Raw genomic sequence first — 23,475 nt, 5'->3', positions numbered from 1 at the left:
AACCATTAAGACATGAAGCAGGAAATGAGCTTTGTTCACTTTCATTCTGTCTCAGACATGCACAGCACATGTCCTGGAATACTCCAAAGTATTCATCATCCCTTGTCATCCATTCAGTGTGAAGCTTTCACTGCATTTACCACAGCTTTCAATGCATCTGAATAGTTAATAGTGTTAAATCTCAATCCGACATGACCTCTTCTCTTACAGAGAGGAGGCGGATGCGTCTTTCATGTCAAATTCTGCTGGACATCTCCTGTTCACATGTGTTCATGGGGTGGACATGGACATCTTGACTGACTGGACACTGATGGGATGAAAACAAAATGTTCCAACATTGAAATGATACTTTTTTTGCAGTGAAAACTAGAATTCAGGTTTGCAAAGATGCATTTTTTTTTTTTTTTTTGCACCAGTGACTCATGCTGCCTTCTACTTTGCTGAATTACTATGATTCCCCCTGATTGTTGGACAGGAGTATCTGTTTCTCAGAGGAACAGATTCACAAAACACAGAGGAAACATTGTAGAATTAAGACTTTGTACCACATGTAAAGACAGTGGGGGACTGTTTACTTGTAATAACCACCTGTGCACATGTGGAATCAGTTTTTACAATCCTCACAATAACAGAGGCTTCTGAATATTTTGCTTTTTTTCAGAAAATATTTCTTGTTCCTTCATGAAAAAAAAGACATTGGTGTGAAGCTTTATTCTTTAAGAAAAAAACTAATAACGCAGAAACAATAAAGGACGTGGCTGTTGAAGACAATTAACCCTTCACTTGCTTCAAACATGAATATTTTTATGTCTGTTTTCTAAAATATTAATAAAAAAATCATTAAATGAAATATAAGAAACTGTTGAAATGTTCTCCTCTTTGAAGAGGTTATCAGCACACGTTGAAAGTCCCCAAACACACAGAGACGCAAAATAATTTCATATTAAGCAGAATCAAAGTCAGTCAGTGCGCTTTTATAGGCGATCTAAAGTCGAATAAAAACTGTATTTTTAATACCATAATATTTTGGTGATACACCATAAAAAAAAAAACTGAAAACGTCAATGATGCTAAATGTTTGTTTTTACCAATTATGACTTTAACACTAATGGTTTACTGTTTTTTATAAGAAGAGGATGATTTCTAAATCGACATATGACAATTATAGATGAAGTGAAGATTATTTACATGAATGACTTTTCCCCGGATGGGTCAGATAATAACACAAGGAGATATCTAACGGATTTTGGTGTCAAAATTGAGCGTCTGAATATGTTATTTATTCTAAATAAGCATGTCATGATGAAATAAATCCCGGTTTATATAACATGCAGCAAATTATTAAGCAAATAACCTAAAGAAAAAAACTCACAGCGGACAGATGTAAAACACTTCTATATGAAAAATAAGTTTTCATTTCTACACTTCAGCAGAAAGTGACCGGAGGCTCGCTGCTGCTGCTGCATGCAGGTGGATGAATCCTGATCTGAAAGCATCGAGGCCTATAGGCCTTCTGATGTCCTCTGGTGACTCAGCTTCTCATTAAAACACATCCCGATGATCAGCTTTTATTTATAGTCACTAAAATGATAAAAGGGTCATTGCGTTACATATAGGCCAATTCCATATTAATTGGTGCCCCGATGAAATAACGTTTCCTCTTTCTTCTCAGAGATCTGGTGCGTCTCATGTTCACGATAAGGCAGCAGAGAGTGGAAGAGAGTAAATAAAAGTTTCTGGAGAGAAACAGGTTGATAAATAAAATAAATAAATAAAAAGAAAGACTTAATTTCTCTTCCATCAGCAATACAAATAAAAAAAAAGAGAATCTTATCAAAATAAAAGCACCTGACAGGGATGATGGACACCTGACCTGCAGCATCACACATCCTCTTTTGAATGATTTCTGATTATTAGGATGATTGATAGATAGATTAATTAGCCAGAGCTAATAAAACCAGAATTATCTGGCTTTAATTGGTCCAAATAGGGTTAATTTATTAATTATTAAGCGATATGTGCAAATGTTTATATTTACACCTCCAAATACAGTGCACGCGCAACTCACGTGCACACGCAGCGGGTGGGCTGTGTGTGTGTGTATGTGTGTGTTGAGGGTGTGCAACATGGCCACATTTCCTTATCATGTCAATCAAATCAATCGTTCCGGCTTCTGTTGATTATTTTTGATTTGATAATTAAAAAAGGTCTTAATCATAGTTTATTAAAGAAAATTCAAATTGTGGTGAGTTTAAGACATCAACAGGATCTTCTATTATTCTTTGTAAATTATAACGACTATAATAAAAACCAGAATGGTGTGCAACTTGAAAAGGAGTCCCCCCCTTCAGATCATGAAGGTTTTTGGGAATGTAAGACTTCCTTAAAGTTGTGAGGGCCAGAATGGCTTTAGTAGAGCTCAATCAGTGTCCGTGTGTGTACACACCAAGACCAACAAAAGCTGAGGCTAATCCACCTAATTTACACAATGCACAAGGCTCCTGTTTACACGGGATATACCCACATACCCACACTGGGCCTCTGTCTCGTCCTCCTGCGTCTCAGACCGGACAGAGGTAGGATATACTGTTGGTTCTCTCTCAGAGGAATGAATGAATGAATGAATGAATGAATGAAAGGCAACGTGAAGGAGCAAAATCTGCATCCAATGCACATAATGTGGCGCATAAACTTTCATTTAAAAAAGAGCCATCAGCATATTTTGCACTTGTTTATTTTTTACCTGCTCACACCTTATTTCATAAAGCCACTTCTTCCTATAGAAGGTAAAAAAAATCCAATTTTATATTTTATTGAAGCATTTTTGTCAGAAATGTTGCAAAAAGTCTCTTCCGCGAAATGTGCAACCTGATATTTATTATATTTAATTAACGGATTAATGCTATTTATTTATGTATTTATACTTATAACAAGACTGGACAGTAACGAATATCATCATAGGAATACTGCCTTTTTTTTCTTCCTTTTTTCCTATAATAAAACAAGACTCTCGATGCAGCACCTGAACACATCACACAGACGAACAAGGGCAGAATGAACCTAAAGGATTATAACCAGGATATAAAGCCTATATGAGTCGAATTGATTGAATTAGGCTACAAAAAGTATTCATTTTGTACCTGGACTTTAAATGCACCAATAATGTAAATATAACCAACCGTTTACAGCATCAAGTCCAGTTTATTGTTAGCTGCAGGCCTACTGTAATATTAGCTAAATGTTTTTGGCCCATATACTTCTATTTTTGTTTTATTTGTTTATTTACACATATAACAAATTAAAAAAAATACAATATATAATTTTCAATTGGATGTGAAGGAGAATTGGGGCTTGAAAAGTGTCATTCTCCAGGCAGCACATTACATGAAATAATTACAGGGATGTAAAAAACACGATTTGTATATATCAATAATTTTAGACATAGTAAAAAATAGTTTTAAAAAAACGACACATAGTTTAACCTGACGACAATGCATCACATAAACACCCAACAGTTATGCAAATATCAAGAAGACTCATTCATAAAAACTAACTATACGCTCATGTGATGTATAGAGATTTCAAATCGATCTATTTCTATCCCTGTTTATGATTTCCATATATAACCTAAAATAATAATCAATCATCTCGACCTGTAATTATTTTCCACAACGTCTTTTCCCGTATTATCCAAAAATATATAATAGAAATATATTTATTGAAATGTATTCCCTTCATTTTTTGTTCTGTGTGGCGTTCGAGTACACACATTGTGCATGGGGCCTATTTGAACAGCAGGCTTTTTATGATAGGCCTAAAATAAACACCAAATTGTGGATTTTCCTGCGATTATAAATAGCCTATTATTAAGATAGATATTTCAGATTCCTTTTTGCATTCCTTGAACGCATCCAAAACGATTCCAATACCTATTAAAACCCCACTATATTCACAAATGCTCTCCTTTCCGTTTAGATCTTCAAACACTGAATGCACCATTGTGTTATTTTATGTCTTTATCACCTTTTGTCTATTTAGGCAATAAATTAAGAGCTCTGGCACCTGCGCGTTTCTTTTTTTAATTGCTTTCATTTACAGTCCTAGATCTCCTGTTTATTTGTCTTGGAGCTCTTTTATATCTTCCCCCTGTCTGGAGGTGTGTTTTTCCATAATAGCATTTCTTTTTTTTTTCCAGAAGGGGTAATTACTTTGGCACAGCCAGGTAAATTCCGCCGCTAAATTGAAATATTGTGCTTTAATCCTCCCTAAATCCCAATTCTCAGGACACGGAGATGTGAGCAGCGGAGGAGTCATGCGGAGCTGCGGGTGCTTCTCCAGGTGAGCGGCGCGTCGCAGGGGGGCGGAGGGATCTCCTCTCTCCGTCAGGAGCAGAAAACAAGATTACTAGATCTTTATCAACGAAACCCCCCCCCACCCATCCACCCATCCTCCTCTCACACAGAACAGCAACTCCACTATCTCTGCTTCACATAGAAAAGGTTGCATAATTAGCAGGAAATGATAAATTGTTGGGTTGGTAAAAATGAATAAGTCATAAATCAACATGTTTCTCAGGGGTTTTAACAAAAGAGAAGCAGGTGAATGGAAATGAATGAGGAGATGCAGCAGTAATAGGTGCTTGATATCTTTGTTTTGCATGCCATTGGAAGAGCTCCCAACATTTATAAAAAATATATATAGATTCCAGTTTGAAAGTATCTTGAAGGAGTAAATGCTGGCAACTTCATAATCTCTGCTTCAGATAGAAAATGTTGCATAATTAGCAGGAAATGATCAGTTGTTATTGGGTCATAAATTAACTTCCCTGCATGTTTCTCAGGGGTTTTAACAAAAGAGAAGCATGGTGAATGCAGAATTAACCTAAAGGATTATATAGTTTATTTGCGTTAAATTGATTGAATTAGGCTACAAAAAGTGTTAATTTTGTACCTGGACTTTAAATGCACCAATAATGTATTTATAACCAACCAACCCAACCAACCAATGAATGAGGAGATGCAGGAGTAATAGATATCTTTGTTTTGCATGCTATTTGAAGAGCTCCCAATATTTATTAAAAAAAACCTATAGATTCCAGTTTGAAAGTATCTCTCAGGAGTAAATGCTGTCAACTTCACAATCTCTGCTTCAGATAGAAAAGGTTGCATTATTAGCAGGAAATGATAAGTTGTTGTTGGTAAAATGAATAAGTCATAAATCAACTCCCCTGCATGTTTCTCAGGGGTTTTAACAAAAGAGAAGCAGGTGAATGTAAATGAATGAGGAGATGCAGCAGTAATAGGTGCTTGATATCTTTGTTTTTGCATGCTATTTGAAGAGCTCCCAACATTTATATAAAAAAAATATAGATTCCAGTTTGAAAGTATCTTGCAGGAGTAAATGCTGGCAGAAGTTTCTGCTTGTCATGGTGCTGCCTGAATTTACCTTCCCCGTATCTTTAATTTGTAGTCACCAGGAATAAAAGGCTCAGCTCTGGCAGCTCCCATGTCAGTCTTTGCAGGAGTGGGTGACAGAGAACAGCAGAGGCAGATAGCATGCTAAAATCACTTCACTAGAGACCCCACATCAAAGTAGACCAAACCTCATATTGAGTGAACTTTTAAGCCAGAAAGACTGTGTGACATCAGAGCACCTAAAATGAGACTGTCATGTTTTTTCAAACTTCGCTGAACACAGGCTCAAAGACTTGAGAAGTATTCAATGGCAAGCGCTGTTCAAACGCACACACACTAAGATTAGCAGTCTTTGTCTTACAGGAGCCTCAAAGACCAATTAGATTGAGAGACGGCTGTGACGAATTTGTCAAAAATAAGATGATAGATATCACTTTGGCAGTGAGCAAACATGGCTGGGGGATTTCACTCAAGCGCAAGTCATTGACAAGGCACTGTCAGGCAATGTGTCATCTTCAGCAGACCTGCCAGTTGACAAGGATGCAGCTTGGGATTGAGACTGATCAATTCCCAAACTGCCAACAAGACATGGCTCTGATAGCAGGCGCTTTATTTTGTGAAGTCAAAAAAGTACTGCTTTGCTTGGATATATTGTCAACTTTTTATATGCGTCCCAAGATACAGAAGTAGGAGACAGTGAGCAGCAAATTTCAGATAAAGAAAAACATATTTAGGTTTCAAAACGTTGGACCTTCTCCCATTTCTGTTTGGACACGCTGGTGCATAGTGCACATGTCCTGCTTTGCTGTTTAATGTACAGCAATTCAACACGTCTAATACTTGAGCTCGTCTTCGGCCACGATTCCTAAAGTGAAATCCAATACTCAAAGCACTTTCCTCTTCAAAGTAGTTTCCTGTTGTGCTTTGTGACCACAATAGTGTCAATCTTGTACTTTGAAAGCCTCGTCTCCGTGTCAGCTCTGAGTAGCTGTCTATACATGTCTGCGAATAGAGTTGAGGCTTTGATGGCTGGTCTGAAAACAGTTGGGAACATTATGACAAAATCCAAAAAAGGAAAAAAAAAATATTTCTATTGATTTTGGCTGCACATGAAATTTGACCTGGGGTTTGTGAAATTGCTTTCATAAGCAAAACATTGTGTTTGATGGTTACAGTGGATCGCAAACATGAGCTAGTTGGCTGAAAGACATTGTGGGAGATATAGGGAGGAAATTCCCAATCAGCTGTAAATTACAAAAGGAAGCTGGTTAGAAAGAGCAGCATGTAGTGTCATGTTTTTAATTATTATATTGATATATTAAGGCTGTCAATTGATTAAAATATTTAATCGCGATTAATCGCATGATTGTCCGTAGTTAATTACGATTAATCACAAATGAACTGCAGATTTTGTATCTTTTCAAAATGTACCTTAAAGGGAGATTTGTCAAGTATTTAATTCTCTTATCAACATTGGAGTGGACAAATATGCTTGTTTTATGCAAACATATGTATATATTTAGTATTGGAAATCAATTAAAAACACAAAACAATGACAAATATTGTCCAGAAACCCTCACAGGTACTGCATTTAGCGTAAAAAAATATGATCATATCATAACATGGCAAACTGCAGCCCAACAGGCAACAACAGCTGTCAGTGTGTCAGTGTGCTGACTTGACTATGACTTGCCCCAAACTGCATGTGATTATCATAAAGTGGGCATGTCTGTAAAGAGGAGACTTGTGGGTACCCATAGAATTCATTCACATATCTTGAGGTCAGAGGTCAAGGGACCCATTTAAAAAATGTCCATAACGGTTTTTCCTCTGCAAACTTTAGCGCAAGTTGGACCATTATTTAACCTCCTCCACAGCAAGCATGGTTGATACAAATAGATTCCTCAGGTTTTCTAGTTTCATATGATACCAGTAGCTTCACTCTGGCTTTAAACTGAGCCCGCTACAACCTAAAAATCACAAGTTGCATTAATACGTTAATGAAATTAGAAACGTTAAAAGATTTCGCGTTAACGGGTTATTATCGCGTTAACTTTGACGGCCCTAATAAAAACTAATGGACAGTTTTGATTAACAAATAATACCAATACCAAAAATACCAATCATTTGCAGCTGCTCGATGTTCATATTTCAGTATTTGCTGCTTTTCTTTGTTCATAATTTCAAATCAAATATCTTTGCCTGTTCATCAGACGGAACAAGCAATTTGTAGATGAAGCCTTGGATTATGAAAACGTGTAATGGGCATTTTCAAAATTCTAATTAAGGGAAAGAAATCAATGCTATTATATAACGAATCAATACTTTTAGCCTTGCCTTCTACTGTATTTCTGTTCGAGATGAATACCTTTCAATTTCTACCACCATGAATCATGTCTTCTTGTTTTCCCTGATATAATAGTCAAAGATATGAGGTTTGTGGACAGAGAAAAAGCTCTTAGCGTTGTCCTAAACAATGGCCGTTTGAAAAGCTGCGTTTGAAGCCACGCCAAGTGATCGGGAATAACCAAATGACAATAATCAGATGAAAAGAGAGGCAATCTCAATAAACTTTGTCATTCAACTATTCAAGGTTCAATCATATCAGAGGTGTTTTGCATAACTATGAGACCCTGGTTCTAATCCTCAAAGGGTTTGGGGGCTACTTGGCTTTGCACTGTAGTCATTCAAGGTCTCAACCCGGTAGGAAATATGGGCTGCCATAGCAACACAAAGATGGCCTCTAAAGGCTTAGCATAATTCTTCCCTAATAGAAAAATAACAGCGGCAAATCCCGTCCTTAGTGAACTGGCTTATTTGACAGAGGCAGACTCCCACCTGTGAAGCACATAGTCACAACGCCAATGCGCTAAGACTACGATAAGATGAAAAAGAGCCCATCTCTGGATGGGGATGGGCGGCCTAAGCTCAAGCCAAATTCTTTCTCTTTCTCTGAAGCTGAAAACAGCCCACAGTGTGTCTCTGACTAGCTTTAGGTTTTTGAAGCTGGACAATATGAGCTGCCAAATGAATCATACTCTCTATATAGTACTTAACTTTGAAGTGCTTAAGCCATACTCTGAGAAAGTTTTGGCAGGAGAAGATAGCTTATATTGGATCAGATCTCAGCCAGCGAATTGTTTTCACCTCCTCTCTCTGGTTTTAATGTTCACAGGATGTTCTAATGGTAGCAGTGTGGCTTTAGGATGTTCTAAACCTGCCTGGTAACCGCTCCTCTCCCTTCTGATTGTGATCACAAAATATGTGATCCCCCCTCCCTTTCACCCCTCCTCCCGCTTTGTTGCCAGGTACCACAGAGATGGATTCTTGTCACTATGTGAGTTGCATCGGGATGATGAGCACCGCGGTGGAGAGAATAAATTACCGCCACACTTTAGAGTGGGAGGCATGTAAGTATCAGTCGCTACAGCAGTGCGTTGCTCTCTGCTTATGGAATCGCTAATGAGGAAGCGGTACCCGGCGATGTTGCAGCCATGGTGATCGAGCTAAAATCAAAGGCTTTATGAAATCATTACTGTCAAAGCTGGCTACGGAAATCAAATGATTGCCCAACATGGGTTTCTGTAAGAGGTATATGGTTCTGTTTTGTCACATGCAAAGGCTAAGGTAGTTGTAATCGAGAAACGTGATGCCTCCTCTGCTGCGCACCTGAGTCAGCCATTTTTAGCTCTCCTGGATTTCTGTTTATTCACTCTATTCAGCAGCGAGAGCCTCATTGTCTGGCTCCGGCGCCGCATCTTCCTGCCACTCGTCTTATTCAGCTGCGTTTTAAAGGGTATGTCAGTCCGCCGGGATGAGTCCTGCTAGCTCATTCCTGACTGCGTATAATCTCATCATTGTCGGCGATGTTTTCCCGCGTCACGGCGTTCAAGAGCATGCAGGCGAGATGACAGAGCAGAACTGAGAGCAAGATTATCGTTATATCATGATGTCCTCTCAGCTCAGGGCAGAGAAAGCTTTTGGCTCGCTGTTACCTAACAACTATATCGATATCAAAATCAGATTCTCGTCTTAATATCTTAATTTCATTGAAGATAAATTCTCCCTATCTTAACATCTGGCACTTGTGGTTCAGATAACCATGAGGATGATGTATTAGTACTCTAAAGGGACTTTTTTGTCATGCAAATTCACCAGCTTTCTTTTCTTATCAATTCATCTTTTTTGCTGTTGGGCAAATATGCAAAATTCACATATTAATATTCAATCCCTCCTATTATATTAAGAGTTTTTCAATATATCGCCATCAAAAACAATATATTTTTCTTTGCCCTTTATACCTTGAGATTATAGTATGGCAATGAAAGCCTCTTCACTGGATCCTATGCGTTCCTGCGGCTTGCCTATATTATGGCGTGATTGGCAGTGGTGCCTCCACATTAATGGCCATATGTGGGACTGAATCTGTTTTATAGTGAACAGCAGAATAGAGTAATTTAAATCAACACTGTATGGACGACTGTCCAATGAGAGGCCAGAAGGGAATCCCGCTGAACGCCGGCCCTGTAAGCCTCCTGTTTCAGTCCTACGCCGAGCACCTTCCTACATCAAAGCTTGCTCAGCACCGCGTCTCAAAGATTCACATCTCCAGGAAAGAATGGCCTCTGCTGAGATATGGGCACCTCTGGCCTCATTTAACGTGCACGGTCCCCTCCCCCCTCTCCAGGCCTGAATCCGAGGATAGAGTGGCTATCTGACGAGATCACACAGAGAGGTGCGGGAACTTAAAGGCAAAGAGTTACTGTGCATCCTACCAGGAGTCTCAAAAGGCTTCTATTAAAACACGTTCAATATGCCGGTCAGGGCTTTCAAAGTGCTGCACACCCTCTAGCCCCGGCAAACTCAAAGGGCATCCGTGCACATTCAGTGAGGGGAATCTGGCCCCCATTAATTTAATGAGTCCAGGGTATTAGTATGCCATAGCCAGCTGCGAAGTCTCCCTTTTTTCATCTCTGGCGGAGTTTTAAGGAAAGATCCACCAACTTGGGAGTGACAAAGGAGAGCGGGGAACGAGGTGCGCTCATCTAATCTGAGATCAATTTCTAGCCGTCAGTCCTCGGAGGGCAATTTCCAGTGGTTAAGATGTCTTTGTGCAAGCTGGAAATCCAGATAAAGAATGCAGAGTGGCACTTTTACTGTCACCCAGAGAACTTTGTAGTCTCTTAATCATGATTGCATCCTCCGAAAACAGACACAAAAGTTGTAAAAAAAAATAATGGGCAGGGGATCGGTGCTTCGAGACATATTTGCATAACATATTTGGAAACATGCTGTGGTCATTATAGCGCGGCGAGCCCTTTTTTTTTCATTCAAATCTTGTCTACAGTCACTTCACAGTTAATTAGCTTGGTAAACAGCGACGTTGCTTTCTAAAGCTCTAACACCTGACTTAAAGAAGAACGCGCAGCCTGTCGCTGCACAACGAGCTGACATGTAACTGACAGTCACCTGTAAGAGATTACAGAGACAGTGGAGTTTACCACGGCCTGTCAACCAGGAAGTAGCAGCTGCTGGAGCTAATTAAAGGCATAGCAACGTGGTAACATAGCCCAGCTCAGGGCCACATCAAACACTCCTCTTCATGCCAGTCTGGAGTCTCATCTCTGGGATGTTGAGGCCCTCTGTGACCTGCGCTGGTTGCCTGCTGGGCCCTCGGCCTGACCCGAGAGCTGCGGAGTGAATCAGAATAGGTCAAGATCACCATGGGGTGCACCTGGAGCAGACTTACCTGCGTCTGTGCATCTGCATACCAAAACGTGGCCATGCGGCTGCGTGGGCGCGGGTGTGTGGACTCTGACCTGCACAACAAAGCGAAAGAGAGAGCCAGGGTGAGAGGTCAGGAGGAGAGAGGAGGCTCAGGGAAAACACACGTAGGACGCTTTGGCTAAACATGATCAGAGGAACACATATGGCTCAGCTGAGGTAGAACCAGATGCCCTTAGATGTCCTGCTGAAACATAAGCTCAATGTAAACACATCACCTCAGTACGGATTGTGCTTAAGTTATGCTTCATTTAGAGATAAGCTTCAATTAAGAGTCAATAACACTGTGTTTATCTCCTGGTAAATTACTTATATTTTCCCAGAAACAAATGTGTTTCTCTCAAAATAACACTGAGCTCAGTCGTAATGAGCACTCTCGCTGAACAAAAGTACCTGAGGCCCACTGAGGAAAGGTTGTTCCAGCCAATATTTATAGACACGCGATAAAAGACAGAAGATAAAAGAGCGGGTAGTTGACTCTCACCGGTCCGTCTGTTTCTTCTCTCAATCTGTATGTCAGCTGTGGAGCCTAACCAGAGACACATATCCAAACAAATCTTTTATGAAACCACTGCTCAGATGCAGCTAAAGCTGTGGAAATAGTTTTATCACAATAGAAAAAACACAAATTCCTCCCGTTAATATTGATTTAATCTGCATAAATAACTTTATTTATGCAGGAACTATGTTCCAAATCACATACTTTTTCTTTTTACTCTTAGTACGTACTGCAGCTGCCCTTACAAAGTCTGTACTGTTGCATGCAGCATGCATACAATTGGGACATACTACTTCGTCATAAAATTGTGCCTTGAACTTTGCGCAGAGGATTGTGGGTCAGAATAGTCAGAAAAGCATGCTGGCTTGCATACTGCAAAATGCAACCGCATGTAGTAGGACATCCTGGTATTTTTGGCATACTGTATTTGACCTACTATGTTGGAACATACAAAATCTTTTTCTTGCATACTAAATATTATTAAGTAGTTTGTAAGGCTGCCCCCTCATAGTCGATTAGTTAACTAATTGGTCATTTTGGTCATAGTCGACTAAGATTTCTTTGGTCGAATAGACTTTATTAATACTCTTTTCTTACTGAATGACTTATTTCTAAGAAACTTATAAGCACATCTTTGGTAAACACAAGATTTAAAGTGATGCTTTTGTGTGATTCTTTGTGAAGAAACTCACAGATCTGTCGATTAAATCAAATAATCAATTAACCAATAAAAGTGTTGTATGAGTGTTAGTTGAATAAGAATTTCTTTGGTTGAGGACAGTCCTAGTAGTATCGGTTTTGGAATGCACAGCATCGGCATGTTTCGTTTAAATTTTCATCCCCTTCTGAACCAAATGTTTTCCTATTCACTTATGTCGAAGTCAGCTTTCAAGTCTCATAAACGGCATGATGGGGTTGATGAGCACGACTACGACATGCTGATTCAACATGGAATCTAAAAGGAGCGTGGCAGAAGGGCGTGGGCGTTGCTTATGTCCAGTGATCTGGCCCTGTTAGGTGGAAGGCTCTGGATGGATGCTGGTGGTGCAGGAAGACATCTGCAGCGTGGCACCATGGGGCGTCTCCCTGGGGAGCCACGCTGCAGCACGCGGCCCACCTGAAGCAGGGTCTCTGTCTCCACCTGCCACACGGAGCGCTGACACATTGTCTCGCTGCGATGCATGCAGGCAGACCTGTCTGCAGGCATGTCACTGTCAGCCCAGACAGACACCCGTTTGCCACCGTCTTGGGGAAGGTGAGCGCAGCACGTCTGACGTATGCAGAGCACATGTTCACCATCAAAATAGAGGATTTTTTTTCTAACACTTCACAATAGCAGTGAAAAATTCAATCCGGCCCATGTTGGATATTTTGTGCGCCTGCCGAGCAGCAGGCCTGAACAAAATGAGAAAGCCCTTGACTGGATTTGGGGGGCCTAATATTATTCTGCCACCGTGGGCAGCCCAGGTTCTCTTGTTGTGTAAAATAGAGTGAAGGCAACTTTCCGCTTCACGTCTTTATGGCCTCGTACTCGGAGTGACGGGCTGTGAGGGTCTGAGTGCTGTGTTCTTTCAGCAGTCGTCGTGTGGTCTCAATCTCTTTACACTTTTCCCTGCCAGGTTCCTCTCTACCAGGCCTCCCCAAACTGTGTAATCAGCAGATGTCTTTATAGAGCAGCCCACTGCCACATGCACACCCCGTATTCTTTGCCAATTTCATTTTGGCAATATATAATTTTTTCTTTTAGATTATTATTATTCGTTGGTTGGTTCTTAATGTGGCCTGGGGTTGCAAATATCGCTTCACTCAGCAGTTTGTATTCACATGCCTGAAGGATATATCCCGAGTGTACTTAGGTTAGTCCGTTCTATTATACCGCAGACCTGCTGATTTAAACAAACTGACGTAAAGTAATTTGACAGAATCCCTTGACCTTTGCAAAGACAAAGTCAAACCAACTGAGCAGGTTTTAGGGCTCAACATCCCTGAATAGTTTCAGTTATATAATAGTATTATCAGGAAAGAAACCAAGGACTCTCACTTTTGTGAAAAAGACAAAAAAAACTGTAACAAAAATGCAAGTTATGCTAAACTCTGATGCTAAACATATGATGATGTGAAATGTATTAGCAGTAAAATTTGTGGTCTTGCACTAAAATTATATAAAAAAAAATACCTGGTATTGCAATGCCTTATTTTCACTATGATGACATGGACATTATAGCCACAAACATATATGCGACATTAGTCATAATATCAGTGAAGTACTTCAGTATAACTTTGACGCACTTTACTTGAGTATTTTAATTTCATGCTATACTTTATGCTTCTACTACACCACATCTCAGAATGACATATTTTACTCCACTACAGCTATAGCTATAGGGCTGCAGCTATTGATTCATTACATTTATCAATAACATGTTTGTCTATGAAACATCAAAACGGGAAAAACATAACGTCGCTGAGCCCAAAGTGATGTCTTTGTTTATCCGAGTAATAGTCCAAAACCCCAAAATATTTAATTTAATGTACATAAATGATAAAACCAAGCAGGAAATCGTCATATTGAGAAGACCAATATGGCATTTTGATTGAAAAATGTTTGACACAATTAATCAATTATTAAAATAGTTGCCGATTCATTTTCTTTTTCGATTGACCCATCGATTAGTCAACTAGTCATTGCAGCTGACAGTAATATATAAAGTAGGTAAACTTAGCTCCACGGTGTACACCTAGAACATTAAAATGCTATATGTATATGTAGTATGAATCTGATAATATAATATATGATACATAAATGCAACACTGACAAGAATTCATATGCTGCCTAATGAGTACTTTTACACTTTATCTTGCTGTTAATACTTTTGTACTTAAAGGTGCTAAATGCAAGACAGGGAGCATTTCTTTTGCCTCCACACAGCTCTCATCATGGCGACAGCTGAGCCGGGCGGCTAGCAGCAAAAAATACAAACAACAGCAACAGTGCTGACAGAGCTAACAGTGTTTACCTGAAGGGGAACTGGATGGTGGGTGCTACGCTTACGCGATGGCGCTGTTGGTCGGAACGGCGTTATCAGCTGTAACCGCCGTATGAGAGCAGTGCAGAGCGGCGGCCGTGAGCTAGCCAGTGGTGCACGCTCACATGCACTAAAAGGCACGCATGGCCGGCCTGGCGATGTCAACAAAACCAAGGAGACGCTCAGATTACAACACACACAGAGGGAGAGCGACTTCATTCTCTGTTCAGGTGGTCTTTACTCCTCTATATCTTTACATAGCTAATAGTTGTTTGCTGCTATATTAATGCTCTGAATATCGTATAGAGCACCTTTAAAGCTACTACAAGGAGTTTTTAACTGTTTATGAAACAGCCTCAATTTAATACTGATGCCTCTATATGACTTACATAAGCAAACAAGACCATCAGCAAGAAGATTGGCTATTTCTATTTCTATATGGTTGTTTTTCATCACCGGGTCCGATTCCCCACGACATTAGACAAAATGATTTACGGCATGCAGATGTGTTTGCATTTTCACAGGCAAAGTTTGGCAGTGAGTACGTTAGCCAGTTAAAAGAAGCAGGAGGGGATTTTTCTGTTGAGAATTTTATTTTTGACGTTATATTTTGCAGTTAACGCTGATACTGGTGCAGGATCAGCAAATAGAAAAAGAAAAGAATTGACGAACAGCCAAAATAAAAGCTAGAAGGTCGGACACGCAACAGAACAGAGAGAATTGCGGGATTTGAAAGGATTCAAAACTGTCCCTCTAGGCTCTAGACTGGTATTTAATATGTCTATTTTATTTATGAAATACATTGCCAGTGTTTCCTCTAAGATTTTTCTGTCAGCAGCGGGGGGGAAGGGGTTTTGTTGTAGCGCTGGGGGTCACAGCGGGGTGGTGGTCAGCGGCAGAGCTGAGTCTGACCTGTGTAACTTTCTGTTGCTGCCGTTACACAGGTCAGACCCAGTGCTGCCGCTGACCACCACCCTGCTGTGACTCGCTACAGCCGCTAACTGAAGGTCCGTCACCGCCGGAGCTACCGTCTGCTTTGTCGAGCAAAGCAAGCACTGCAAACTTTCTGTGATTACGAGCATGATGAACAACATGCTCCAGGAGGTCGACAGTGTAAAGTTGAGAGGCTAGACGACTGAAGTGAGTAAATCTATTCATGTCCGAGTTGCGTTTTTCTTTCACTCGCTTCCAAGACAAATGCACGGGCAAGCTAGATCAAGATCTTTACGTCACTACCGCTTTTGTCCAGAGGGGCTGCCAAAATTAACACAAAATGAAAGTTCCTTGTAGTTGCTTTGAGTAGAATTTTGAAAGACTTTTACTTGTAACAAAGTATTTCTACAGTGTGGCAGAGTTTGCAAAACTAACTTTTCTGGCCTGAACGTGACCCCTCAAGGCAACACCCATCGATGCACTTACTATGGGCATGTGGCAGCATGCGTCTCCTCACCACCTGGGCACCATCAGGGCACCAACATGCCAGTGCTCCTCGTCTGTCACCTTCTCCAATGTTGCTGCAGAAGGTGGCAGACTTGTTAAGGGTTGGGTTCTCGTGAAGCGAGCTGTCAAAATTAGCAGCGTTTCTGGTTTGTTTAAAAGGCAAAATGGGTCGCGCGCCGCAGCAACAGCTAAGACCCAAGAGGGACGCCGTGATGTTAGGCGCTGAGAAATTATTCATTACTGTATGTTATCACATCAAGAAAATATTTTCAAATCTTTCTCTCATTACCATCTGAAATAACCTGCCAGTTATGGGGACTAATTATTTCTTCTAATTGTGTCATATTAAGTCATATAATAGTGTTGATACTTCTGTCACTTACCCCTTAATGTCTAACCTGACCTTTGATAGCGATTGTGTTAATGACAACTCCATGAATTCCTTTTTTATTAATTGGCGATTTTGCTAGTGTAATGACACGGAGATAGGGAGGTGTGTGTGTGTGTGTGTGTGTGTGTGTGTGTCATAAGTGGTGATGTTAGACTTGTGCACTTGGCAAGCATTTTTTTGCGCTCCACTTGGTGACAGATTGGGTTTAAATAACATTATAATCTTCACAGTTGTGACTCACAAAAACCTCAGCGTTGCAAAGTTGGGGTGAGGTTTAGCACTTGAGATGAGGACGAGGGAGGATCAGGTCGCCTCGCTTCGTCTTTTAGTTTATCGCTTTCTGCTGGGCCTGATCTGGGCCTCAATGAAACAAGCCTTCAACACTTATTGTTGTCAATCAGTCCAGCCAAACCCATTCTGTCTCCACCTATCCCGCTGATCCAGTCACTGCATATCCAGAGCGTCTAGTGATATAAATGCTTAAGACACTTTGGTGTGACGTCCAAAATGCTTTAAAATGTAAATACAGCTAACCAGCTGATATTGCAACTGAAAAAAACATTGCAGAGGTTGTGATATTCAGTAAATCCAGGCCAATGTTTGCATGCTTTACAAGAGAAAAGCTCCACATTGATTATGTTGCATTGTGGGGGGCTAAACATTGCTGAATGCTTCTTAGCAACCATGCTAGCAACAGCGCTGCAGTTTTTGACATGACTTTGAGTTTTTCCGCTGAGGTCATAGCAGGGTGCGTCTCCTCCCTGAGGCCCAGGTAGGAGGGCATGCAGGGGGATCTTTTTTTAATATCGACACTCCGGGCTCGAAACCAAATGCTAAGGTTGCATCAACTCCCTGAATCGGTAGTATATTGTACGTTACTGTCGGCCCTGCCACCCCTCATCAGCCATGTTTGTTTTTGCTGGTGCTATCAAAAGGCTAACTGCTTTACAGCACCTCCTGGTGCTCCGCAGGAGGAAACTTTCCCTTCTGGAATAAAAATCTCAGCCCATAGATTTAAAAGTAATAACAACAGCCTGCTTCGCTATGTTTTTATCATTCACTTCTTTCATAATTTAACTAAATGTTGTTGACTTGTAATGATTTTTCCTGTAGGGATCCAGTATCTTTAAAATACGATGTGAGGATTTGGATAGATCGACTTCACTCACTTCCTGCTCATGTTTGTTGCCCTTTAACTTTTGTTTGGCTAAACCTGCCTGTATGGCAGACGGTGCATTAACTGTGACGTGTCCTTTTTAAGCAGCGAGCGTGGTGTGCTTGTTGTCTGAGAAAGATACACTGGGATGTGGCCTTTTTGCTCTAAAGCTTTGCTTACGCTTTGCTTTGGCGCACTTGTTCTGTCCTGAGCTGCCTGTCCTTCAAATCCAGGGCTTAGTTTGAGGTGGGGCACAGAGGAGGGATGAGGGCTGTCACCGCTGCTGCTGGGGTGCCCACGCCAGCAGCGCACGGAAACTAATAAAGATGCACACTGACCCCGCCGACCAAGCAATGAGATGTCACCATAAACAAGCTGCAGGACGTTGGCAGTCAAACTTCCTGGTTATATAATGATGATCCAATTGTCAGCATTATATAACCAGGAAGAACACCTCAAGTGTACTGCACAAATCGCAATTAATGTTTTTGTTATTTATGGATTTTCAAAAACGTTAGCACCAGTTGTTTAATATTCTCCACTGTTTTTTATTTTTTTATTTAGGCAGATTTTTGCCAATCACTCCCACAGTAGAGATGGCAAATGTCGTCTAGCATCGATGCTAGTTGCAATTATGTGTTTTTAAAAACAGAAGTCGAGCAGTAGGTTACTAAATCTCCTCACTTTGTCAGTTGCACTTCCTCTTTCAAACTTGCACATCCGAGTCCTTCAAATAAGCATCAACTTCAGCACTAACATGTGCACAGGTCACATATCATGTATGTCACCTTTTTTTGGAAATATTGAGTGACATGCAGCAGATATTCCCAGAACAAAAAGTGAAGAATGGCAGCGCTCAGCTCACAGACAAGTGTCGTGATGTGATGTGTCGTGATGGCAAGACAGGTAATGCCATTGACAACAAATTTTCACCCGAAATATACATCAGCAGTCAAAATAGAGTACTGATAAATAAGAAATAGAACTCACATGTAGCCCAGATATGACTGCATGTCTTCAAATTTGAAAAAGCAGCGACTGAAAAGTGTCAATCCATCAATACTCGAGTCAAAATGTAGGTTAAAATGGCGTACAGTATATTTCAAATAATCTCTTAACAGTTAAATTATTTATTCCTTTTACAAAATATATCTCATTTCGATTAATTTAACTCCAAAACATCATTTCTCAGATTGCATAAATTATACCTATGTGAAAAGAAAAAAGCCTGAAGACCAAACAGCAGGAATAACATTCATGGAACTAAAATATAAGGGAGCTTTAATTTGACGGTGTGAAATTGGAGCGCCTTTGAAGAACGTCCACAAAAACCTACTCCCTATTTATTTCTCGTCAATTGTGTGACTCTGACATGTCCCTTTTGTACACTAGAATTATGTCCGGGCTCATTTAAGGTGCATTTAGAGAAATATGTGACCAGAACCTTCAGGTGAATCAATTTAACTCGACAAAGTGAATGTGGGGCCTCTGTGATGTAGCCAGGCCTCCCACTTCTCTTAATGCATTCTTTTTACAGATACTGAGACTGTGTTCACAATACACTCAGTCATCATCATCAACATCAGCATCATCATCATCAGCAGCAGCAGCATCAGCTCTGTTTCCTATTTTCAATGTATTCTGATTGGTACCAAATCATTCAGAATATCCGTTGCAAAACAAAACACGTTTATTCTAGCGCTCCCCTTTTACTAAAATACCAATAAGGTAAAAATATATATTTTTTTAAACTTTAGAAAAAAGAATTACAGTATTTCCATAATAACGAAATCATTAAAATAATACCACGGCGCATTAAATTGAAACGGTCAAATGTTGTTTAATGTTGAACTTTTACTTTTCTGATTAAGTAGTACTCCATAACCGTTGACTTTTAGTTAGTTATTTTGTAAATTAAATTAAGACACACAATAATTAATTTGATATTGTTACTGCAATTTAAAGCTGAGGTTGTAGGGTATGTGGTTTTTGGTTGGTTTTGGTTTTGGTTTTATTTTACTTTTAAAATGAATGATATTATGGAAAATAGTTTTATTCAATATATAGATGTAGATAACGAAATACAAGATAAAAGCGGTAATAAAAAGCAAAGTATTTACATTGTTTTTATTCTAATTTTAAAAATACACAAACATTTAAAATTAGTATATTGATAAGATGAGTAACAGGGATATATTTTTTTATTTGATTGTAAAAAACTATTGCTAAATTAAATAAAATTGAACAATCTCACTTTCAGTGAGCACAGGTTTTTTTTTTTACAATTTTTTTACACAATTTATAAAATTGTAATTGAGTTTGCATGAACTTGGATTTGACCTCATATACACACACAAATACTTTTCACTAAAGTGAAACAGTTATAAATGGACATTATAGTTTTTATCGTAGTTTCAGCAGATGGAGAAAAAGAAAGTTATTGTTGCATTGTGGAAAACTTTTCCAGCTTATGTCAGACAAATGGTATCGGCGAGAACAATCGGAGAGTGATTATACTTTGTGTTAGTTTAGCTGTTTGTTGAAGAAGCCATCTGTTTGTGCGATTCTTTGTAATTCTTTTTAATTGTTTTTTTTTTCTTTTCATTTGCAAAACTTCACGCGCGGCATCAAAAGACAACGAAATTCATTAGCTCTCTATTTCAAGGTGGTATCTAACTGGCAGAAGATTCTTTTATTTCAAGTCGTTTTATTTCTTCAAGGGAGCATTGTCTCGAATGGGAGGCTCTCATCACAATCTAATAATATGCAATGATAAATAAGAGGCAGAGTTTTTGATCAAATCAGATGTTTCAGCTAGATTGAAATGTGAAACTTGTCTCAGTTTGCAGAATGAAAGGCCACCATCTGTTTTTTGTATGCTCATCTGCAGAGAGGACATTGAACTGTCAGCAGAGTCCCTCCTACTTTATCAGGACACTTAGACGTCCCCACAACACACATCTTCAATTCTATACCAAGCTTTTGTATCGTATTTACATCAGTGGGTCAACTGTATTGAAAGTGCAAACAATAAAGGTGTTCATATAAATTGTTTTAATTACGTTAACCGCTATAATGTCATTGTGGAGGTTTATTTTAAAGTCAAAATCTGATTACAACATTCAAATAAAGTAGTGGTTTAAACAAATAAAATACTAAATTTAATTTCCATTATATTTTAAAGCTTCTTTCTTTCTTTAACCTACTTTAAACTGTCAAAGAAACTTATGGAGCATACTGTAAAACCCCCCAAAAAATATATTCACCCCCATAATCTACACTTTAAAATCAGAGATCAGTGGGAAAGTATACTGGGAGAGAAAGTTACCAATCTTATCCTTTAAATCTCGATGACAAAGAAAAGTATCTCTCACATGATTTCCCAAAGTTAACCTAACGCATAGGGAGAAAAGAAAAAAAAAAAAGGATAAAAAATGTGAAGGCTTTCCTTGTGTCATAGTATGAAGGCTTTCATCTGCAAAGACTCAAACAGACTTTCATATGAAGCTGTCACATTTTACTCATCTCATAACTCACAATTCTGGCTGAAAACATTTAAGTAGTTGCTCATTCTATAATGCTGAAGTCTGCTGGAGTGTGTGCCGTTATTTTATGTACACTGAAATGGTGTAAATAAAAACAATCTCATGCTAAAGAAAACTATGACACGTGTTTTAAAAGTCAACCTGAAGCTGCAATGTCAGGGGACCTTTGAGAAAGTGAGCCGCTTCTATAACACAGAACATGCTGTATATGTGAAACAAAATGCACGAGGAAGTGCAAGCAAACTGAGTATTAAGCTGCTCAAATGAGCAGGACAAAATGAGAAACCATTCTGTGTGTCGTGCGCTTTAATATTGCGAAAAATCAGCTATGAACGTGCTGCTTTCAAACAGCATTCAAAGAGCATCAGCTCCATCTTCTTCCTCCCCTGCTAGCTTAGCAACAGCGGCCATTTTGTCTGCATTTGCATTGGTCCAGACGTCTTTCTCAGGTCATGCCTCGTTTTCTTTTGAAATATTGCTCGGGGGATGATGGTAACATCAATTTCGAGACATTTCGCAGGAACGAGATCTCTTAATTTGCGCCTTTAACCGAGATATGTGCTGGAAAATGTGGATTATATATCAGGGCATGCGCCGTGCATGTTCGGAGCAGTATTGCTTTCATTTCCTGCTCAGACAGCGTTTAGTATGAACCACATGACTGTCACACAAATGCATACAAGACACATTAGTGTGCACAATACACACACACACACACATATTGAATAGGATGAGCTGATCCCTTCCTTAGAGTCTGCGTCAACCACCCGCTGCTCCCACCGCCACATACGTAGACAACCAACCACAGGATGTATAAACCCAGCTGTCCAGAGGTCACCTTGGCTTGTTTAATTGACTGGAGTGGATGCATAGTGGCAGAGTGGACCACCGCCATCCACGACAGCTCGCCTACCAACATGTGTTCAGCTCTCGTCTCTCACTGGACCCTCAGTCACGCTGTATGGGTGAGTAGCACAATCTGTACTTTCTTTTTAATATCTGCACCATGGAGGGAAAACTGTGATGGACAGACCTGCTGCATGGAGACGCTTCTCTCATGTCTTTCAACTCTTTGAAAATCTACAATTTACACACACGTCATCAATTAGTTATGCTTCTACCAATTAGCGTCTTCCTTTTCGACTTTGCCAGAATAATTCACAGGAAATCAATACATTTTTAATCTGGTGGTTCACAGTAGTAGTTAGCTCGGGCTACCAGGAGACTACTGTAAAACGCTTTCCTCCATGCCCTTAAATAGAAATTACCACATCATGGAGATATTTTCATGTATGAGATCTTCTCCAAATTGCGTCTTTATGAAACAGCAGCTGTGCAAACGTACAAATAAACACAGCTTTAACAACTAAAACATGCTGACGTGTTAACTGTCTCTGCATTTGGGAGGTTTATGGGCCCGTTGTCACCTCACAGGCCGAGCCTCCAACCCTGACTACGCTTATACGGACCAGGTACTAACTCTATGTTGTCGCAGACAGCTCTGCACACACACACACACACACACTCACTCACACACACACACACACGCAGACACTCACCTCTGCACTGCTGCAACACACCACTATGGAAACACTGGAGCCTCGTCTGATTCTGGTAAGGTCCAAAGCGTCCAGGTTATTGGCACACAGGGGTAAAAAGAAGAGAAAGCCTGGGAGTGAGGCCCGGAGACTGGGCTCTCTGTGTTTCCAGAGAGCCTCCCTGACCACCCTGGTAAATATAAGAGAGCAAATCCTTTTCAGGTTGAGAGTATGACACGGGACTGCCACATAAATCAGTGCAGGCCCAGCCCGGCACAGGCTGGGAACGCCATGGGAGTGGTAGGCGGCACTACGGTGAGGTTTTTGGGGAAGGATTATGGATTGAGACGTACAGCTGGGAGGCTAAAGTTACACTTTTCATTACCACTTCGAGGGGGTCTTGGCTGCCTGGAAGCCAGTCAGATTTGTGAAGACCTCTTTCTCCCCCTGGAATGGTTGTAATTCTGCAGGCGCATTCTTCACCTGAGGACAATTGTTTTTGATATAGCAAAAACAATTTGGTGAAACGCGATGGGAAATGCTGTTTTTTTTTTTCTTTCTATTTTTTTGCCAATGGAAGAATGAAAAAATAAAAGAAAAAAGAGAGGGCATTGTGAAAAGTCCTCATTCACCAAAAGACCAGAGTAAAGAGAGAGCAGTATGCCCCCTTCTGGCTCTTTTC

The 23,475-nt window shown here is 40.0% G+C and overlaps 1 long non-coding RNA gene across 1 annotated transcript; it reads right to left on the bottom strand.

The window, feature by feature from the left end:
- Window positions 1–7,180: 7,180 nt before the first annotated feature.
- On the bottom strand, window positions 7,181–23,454 carry LOC119494414. Its single transcript, XR_005208207.1, has 2 exons — window positions 22,815–23,454; window positions 7,181–11,233 (listed from the first exon to the last, which is right to left on the bottom strand). It is a non-coding gene; the product is annotated as an uncharacterized LOC119494414 (long non-coding RNA).
- Window positions 23,455–23,475: the final 21 nt, after the last annotated feature.

Source organism: Sebastes umbrosus, chromosome 9, assembly GCF_015220745.1.
Source record: "Sebastes umbrosus isolate fSebUmb1 chromosome 9, fSebUmb1.pri, whole genome shotgun sequence".
In the NCBI taxonomy this organism is placed as follows: domain Eukaryota; kingdom Metazoa; phylum Chordata; class Actinopteri; order Perciformes; family Sebastidae; genus Sebastes; species Sebastes umbrosus.
The sequence above is the reverse complement of the archived record's forward strand: the minus strand, read 5'-3'. Positions and strand labels throughout refer to the sequence as shown.